The following is a 6,000-nucleotide window of genomic DNA, read 5'->3' as shown; positions in this document are numbered from 1 at the left end:
AAGTACGCTGTGAAACTTTAAAAAAAGACCATACTTTCATAAACTAGTCATTTACTTTGTGAATCATTAATTTCTTCCATTGGCAGATCAATTCATTGTATATTTACAAATGGCATGAAAGGATATGGTACACTGATTTTCATGGGTAGATTTAAGCTAAATTTAATTAAAGATGTATTTTCAATGATCAGCAGGAGGACGGCTATGAAGCTGTCTACTCTTATTTTGCCTTATTGATATTGCAGTTAACTGGTAATGCCACAACACAGTTTTATATAGTTCTGACGCACAAAGTTTCTGCTGAGCTTGCATAATGTTTAGCGATTTAAGTAATTGGTTAAAAGCAGAAAATATACGATTGGTTTATCAGCATCTGAAAAAGGCAATTTAGTTGGAACATTTATCAAACTAAAGTTTTTGTGGGAGTCATTACGAGCCCTCAGTAATGTTACATAAATTGTCGAGCAGAACGTAAAGATATAACGGATGGAGTAATGTTGTTATGAAGCTTCTACTTTTACTTTGACAGGTCACAAAAGAATGTGAATCCAATAATTAGGACATTGAAGGCTAAAGATATTTTCCCTGAGATTTCAGTCAGCCTCAATGTCAAATGAGCCTATGGTGAAGAACGAGGATAGATCACTCAATGAGATTGAGTGTGTAGCATTTGCTTAAAAAAACGATGACATTAAATTCTTCTGTATGCGTGAAGACAATGGGCAGAGTTTTCTCGGAAAAATTCTAAGGGTTTTCTCACTTCTAAACGAGAGGTTTTCTCACCCGCTTTTCGAGCAAGAATTCACTTCACTACAATACAGAGGCCATAATGTGATTCCCACCAGTAGGGGGGTACAGAGCCTATTCACGCTGGGAACCGGCTGCAGACTGCTAGGCATGTTGCCCCAATCTCCTAGTATAGTGTGTTCACCGTGTACACAGTGTACTGGGGGATCTGTCAACTACCCCCACCGCACCCACAAACATTGCCTCCGCCATCCTTCCACAGGCCTCCCCCCCAAACATCACACCAACCCACATGGACCGTTGACTCCCAAATCACCGGCCCCTCAATCATCAGCCCCTGATTGCCTTCTCAGGCAAGAGGCTGATTACACTGGCAGAACCCAGATGGCAATATCAGAAGAGTTAAGAAATCGGGCATGGGCCTGATTTTTCGCCTCTCCTTCCTATTTCCTGCCCCGCTGCACTACTCAGCCAGTACAGCAGAACGGAAATATTATATGCAATCATACCAAATCTTTGTGCACAGCTTATTAATTAAAGTTATAAATTGAAAATCACACTGATATATTTTTTGACTGCATTACTATTTGTAATGTGTTAAATTACACTATTTACCGAGGAACATTTTTGAATTGCAACCTGGAATGTTGTTGCATGTGGTCGAACAGACTGATGATCTTTATTTCCTGTGAGGTTGTCAGTTATTATCAGGGGGTGTAAATTTCTGCATGAGGGTCACATCATTCCATCTCAACATTGTACTTCATGGCACATGGACGCGGTGCGAGAAAGGGAAAGTAATTGCAGAGCTGTGAAGACATTAACACAGCTCCCTTTGTATCTTTTTTCATTAAAGCTGATTGGCTAGGCCTGATTTTGTTTCTTCGGGTGATTATTTCCTTGACTACAATACAGGAGTTCTACAATTTTAGCTGCTTTTAGAGCCAGAGAACTGAATTTGTTTACGAGCTGATGTAGGATGAATCTGGCTGGTCCGACGTCAAGCCCAGGGTAAATAAGTATTGGCCTCTCCACTGATGCAAGCATCCCATGAATGAGTGAAAAAATGCCGAGGGTAAGGACTATATAGTGTTGCATAAACTCAATTTGCAGGCATGCTGTGGGTTAAGTATTTGGCTGCTGATGTAAGCATTTCTTTCTGGACGGCTTGTGTGCTTATGGTTCATCTTGATCTTGAATTGCAAATTGATTTATTTTGTAGCCACCACTGAGATTGGGGAATGTGTTTAGATTTGGTTAAAATATTCAGATTTGACTTTTGCTTCATGCTAATCTCACAATTCCAAAATATTAATGATGCAGGTAAGAGCTGGAGAATTGTTAATGGAAAACAAGAGAATGGAGAAATAATAAAGAAAATGCAATGTGTCAGAGTGCTTCTTCAGGCTGACTTATTAACTATTTCACATTGTGTTAAGAACTTTACTTTTTAAAACTCAATGTTGACGTGTTGCAATAAATGAATGGAACTATGAAACTAAGGCAAATTACAAATACCAGTGATGCATAACCCAAGGTTATCTTACGCCATTGATTATAATTTAGGTAAAAATAATTCGAGATGATTCATGGGCTGGGATTTTCCGGCCCCATTGTGGTGGGACACACTACAGGAGATTCAACAGCCCAGCCAAAAGTCCACTGACCATCAGTGGGACTGGACAATCCTGGCAGTGGATAGGGGCCGACAATCCCAGCCACTATCCACAAATGTGGTTTTGTATATAGCTAGGTTTGGGTAGTTCATTGAGTTAGAACAACCTCTTTCCATCATGTGTTAAAATAGCCATCTCATCCCTTCACTGAATATAAATATTCAATGTAAAATAAACTCAAACAATCTCAAGTTATTTCAGGGTGGCCATGGAGCAAATATAGAATCAATAAAATTGGCCATGTATTGGCACTGAATGGATCATTGGGTTAAATAAGATTTTTAAGCAATGGGAAACAGCTTGCAATTCTAACCAAGATACTGATGAAGCACTTATATATTTCTAAATAGTTATATTAAGAGAGGAAACCCGGAGCACCCAGGGGAAACCCAGACCAACAGGGGGAGAATGTGCAAACTCCACACAGACAATAATACAACCTGGAAATTGAATCCGGGTCCCTGGTGCTGTGAGGTAACAGTACTAACCACTGTGTCACTGTGCCACTCCTGTAGTGAGGAGATAGAGTAAATAAGGTGTGATGGTTTATTTATTGGAGAACTTTAGCAAGAAAATTCTTGTGACTATAGAGGTGGATTAAAGGCAGGTCAAACTTCCCAATGAACAATATCAGGAAGCCCTTTTTGCATGCATTAGCAACTTACACTCGCTCATTAAAAGCTTACCTTGCTGGAAGTAAGCACGGTCTCCAAATTATATTCCCCACCAGCAAAGAATAGAGTGTTGGCATTTATGAGCTTGACTGTTCATGAGTTTGAAATGAATAGTCGCTGCTTTGGCTTTCTTGGCCACCACTCACAAATCACAGTCTCTTGATTCAGGTCAGACGCCAACAGGATAAGCTGCATGAAGGCTATATGTGGGAGGCAGGAGCGGAGACTGGACATGGGAGGCAGGGACGGGTGGTATGGAGCTGGACGCTGGAGAAAGGCTGAGGATTGAGTGGAGGTTGGGCTTGAGAGGCTGGCTCAGGGGGAGGGTAGGATGGAGCGGAGGCTGGGCACTGGAGGCAGAATAAGGGTGGGGCAGAGGCTGGACATGAGAGATAGGGGAAAGATGGAATGAAGATAGACACAGGAGGATGGCTAAGGGGCATAGGACAGAAGGGTTGACCGGAGGTGGTGATGGGAGGCTGGCTAAGGGTGGAAGTGAGGGAGGCTGCCTGAGGAAGGAAGACAGATTATCACATGGAGAATGACAGTGAGGGAATTCAAGGGTACAAGGGATGTGTGATAGATGGAAGTACCATGCTTGTTGAGGTGAGGATCCTTTGGTTGGATAGATGTTTTCTGGTGGTAAAGAGATAGTCCTGGTGGGTGAAGTTGGTTCTATCTACAGTGAGGTCCTTGGAGTTGAGCTGAGGGTACTGGAGCACTGAAGGTACTGGTAGTTGAGGATACAGGGGGAGTGAGATGCAGTAAAGTGGCAAGTCCAGGGTGATAGTCAGGTAGCTGAAGGTTTCATGGGGGTGAGATAGTCTTAGAAACAGTGGCTCAGCTAACAGGTGGTGTCAGGGGCTGGGTGGACATGCGGAGGGAATGAGTGCTACTTCAGAGGGAAGAGAAGACAATTGGAGGGTGATAGTTAAAGGTGCAAGGGTAATCGGAGGAGGTTCAATGGTGTCAGAAAGGAGAAGAAAGTTATATTGGGTGGGTCAAGGATGGGGGAAATTGGTAGCTGAAAGGGTTAGGGTAGAAGTTGATGGAGTGAGTTTTGAATGTGACGCACACACCATTTTGCAATTTCACAGCTACACAACGGCATCACTTTGAAACTGATCTCTCAAAGTGGGAGGAGAGTCTTTTTAGCTGGGCGGGATTTCAAGACCAGTGCAATTGGCCAACGAAAGGGGCATCCTAATAAACAGGAAGCATGAGAATCATGCTCAGTTGCAATCTCCTCTCTATGGTGAAGCCCATATGATCACGGGTTTGTTCCCTGATCCATGAGTCTCATAACATTGAGCTCTGAAGAAGAGTCATAGAGACTCGAAATGTTAACTCTGTTTCTCCCTCCACAGATGCTGCCAGACCTCCTGAGTGTTTCCAGCACTTCCAGTTTTTATTTCAGATTTCCAGCAACCACAGTATTTTGCTTTTATATTAGTAAAGGCTTTTTCTACATGATATTTTCCTCCTCACAATCACTAAACTTTTAACCCATCTTTTTGCCTTCAGGGGGTTATAAAACTTAATTTAAAAAGTATTTTACAAACAAATGCAAAAGACCTGACCTTTCAGTCAGCAGTCCATCCTGATTTCTCAGCACCAAGCTTCACAACGAAAACAAAATAAAACTGGAACCCTTTCACCTTACTTAACACACATACATATATTATATATAGTCAACTTAAAAATTATACATTGTTCTTAACATTAGATTGACATTTCAATTCGTGCGGAGATTCACTGAGGTCTAGATGATGCAGGGGGCAGGTAAGCATGTCTTTCTATTAGTTTTATCCAGAGCAGGAGGAGGTAGTGTGAGCAGCACAGGTTGGCACAGTGCCAGGAGCAGCAATGACCTGCAGCAAGAAGCTGTGGAATCTCAAGAAGGTCAGAATGCTTGTGACCAGAAACTGGAGTGATGGCGTGCATTGGCTTTACCCCGGGTATAATGCAAGGGTATCTGCAGATCAGCGAAATGCATAAGGTGTATTAGAACGTCTTGGAATTTGGCTGCTCACAACTGACAGCTTCTCCAAGGTGACTTGGGGTCTGAGTTTGCCGTTGTGTTGCGCCCGGAAACGGGTGCGAAAATTTAGTAAAGTCGGGCACGAAGTCTTTAACGCGATCCGTGCCTGCGTCTGCGGAGATGCCCACTTTACCGAGACCCAGAAATGGCCACGATCTTTGCACGCATTTAAATTGAATTAATGGGCTGCCCGCCCAACTTCACCATCATTTCCCCCTTTGCCATCGCGTTCATGCACCAGCTTCAGGGCGAAACAGACATGCTCGGCAAAGATCTGTTTCAGCTTCTGAAGAGGTGAGTTCAGAACTTCCAACAGCTCTCTGACTCAGATCGATGGTAAGGGGCATGTGGGTTGGGGGGGGGGGCGGGGGGGGAGAGGGGAGGGAGGGTGGCGTGTGAGGTTGGAGGGGAAGGAAGCCGGCCAGATCATTCTCTCATGAAGGAGAGGTGGGAGGGGAGGGAGGGAGGAGGAGGCCAGATCATTCTCTGGTGGGGGAAGGGGGGTGGGGGTGGGAGGCGGTTAAGATGTATCTCTGGTGGGAGGGGAGGCCCGATTGCTCACTGGTGGGAGGGGGGAGGGGAGGACAGATGGATCTTTGGTGAGGGATGCAGGGGGCAGGGGGGGACCGCTGACACTTTGCAGGCAATCAGTGGAGGGGGATGGGGGGGCGCGCAGAGAGTCGTGATCGGTCTGGGTAGCCGGGGTGGGAAGGGGTGGCTGGGAGGATAAGGGGGACAGTTATGTTGTGGGGGTGGGGCGTTGTCCCTGAGGGCCATCGCTCACGTTTTATCTGCTTTTTGCAGCCCGGGAACCATGTGACAGGGGTGCGTTTTTCAGATTTTTTTCTCACTGCGCACGTGC

This window comes from Carcharhinus amblyrhynchos, chromosome 5 (genome assembly GCF_965287045.1).
Source record: "Carcharhinus amblyrhynchos chromosome 5, sCarAmb.v2.hapA, whole genome shotgun sequence".
Classification (NCBI taxonomy): Eukaryota; Metazoa; Chordata; class Chondrichthyes; order Carcharhiniformes; family Carcharhinidae; genus Carcharhinus; species Carcharhinus amblyrhynchos.
The sequence above is the reverse complement of the archived record's forward strand: the minus strand, read 5'-3'. Positions refer to the sequence as shown.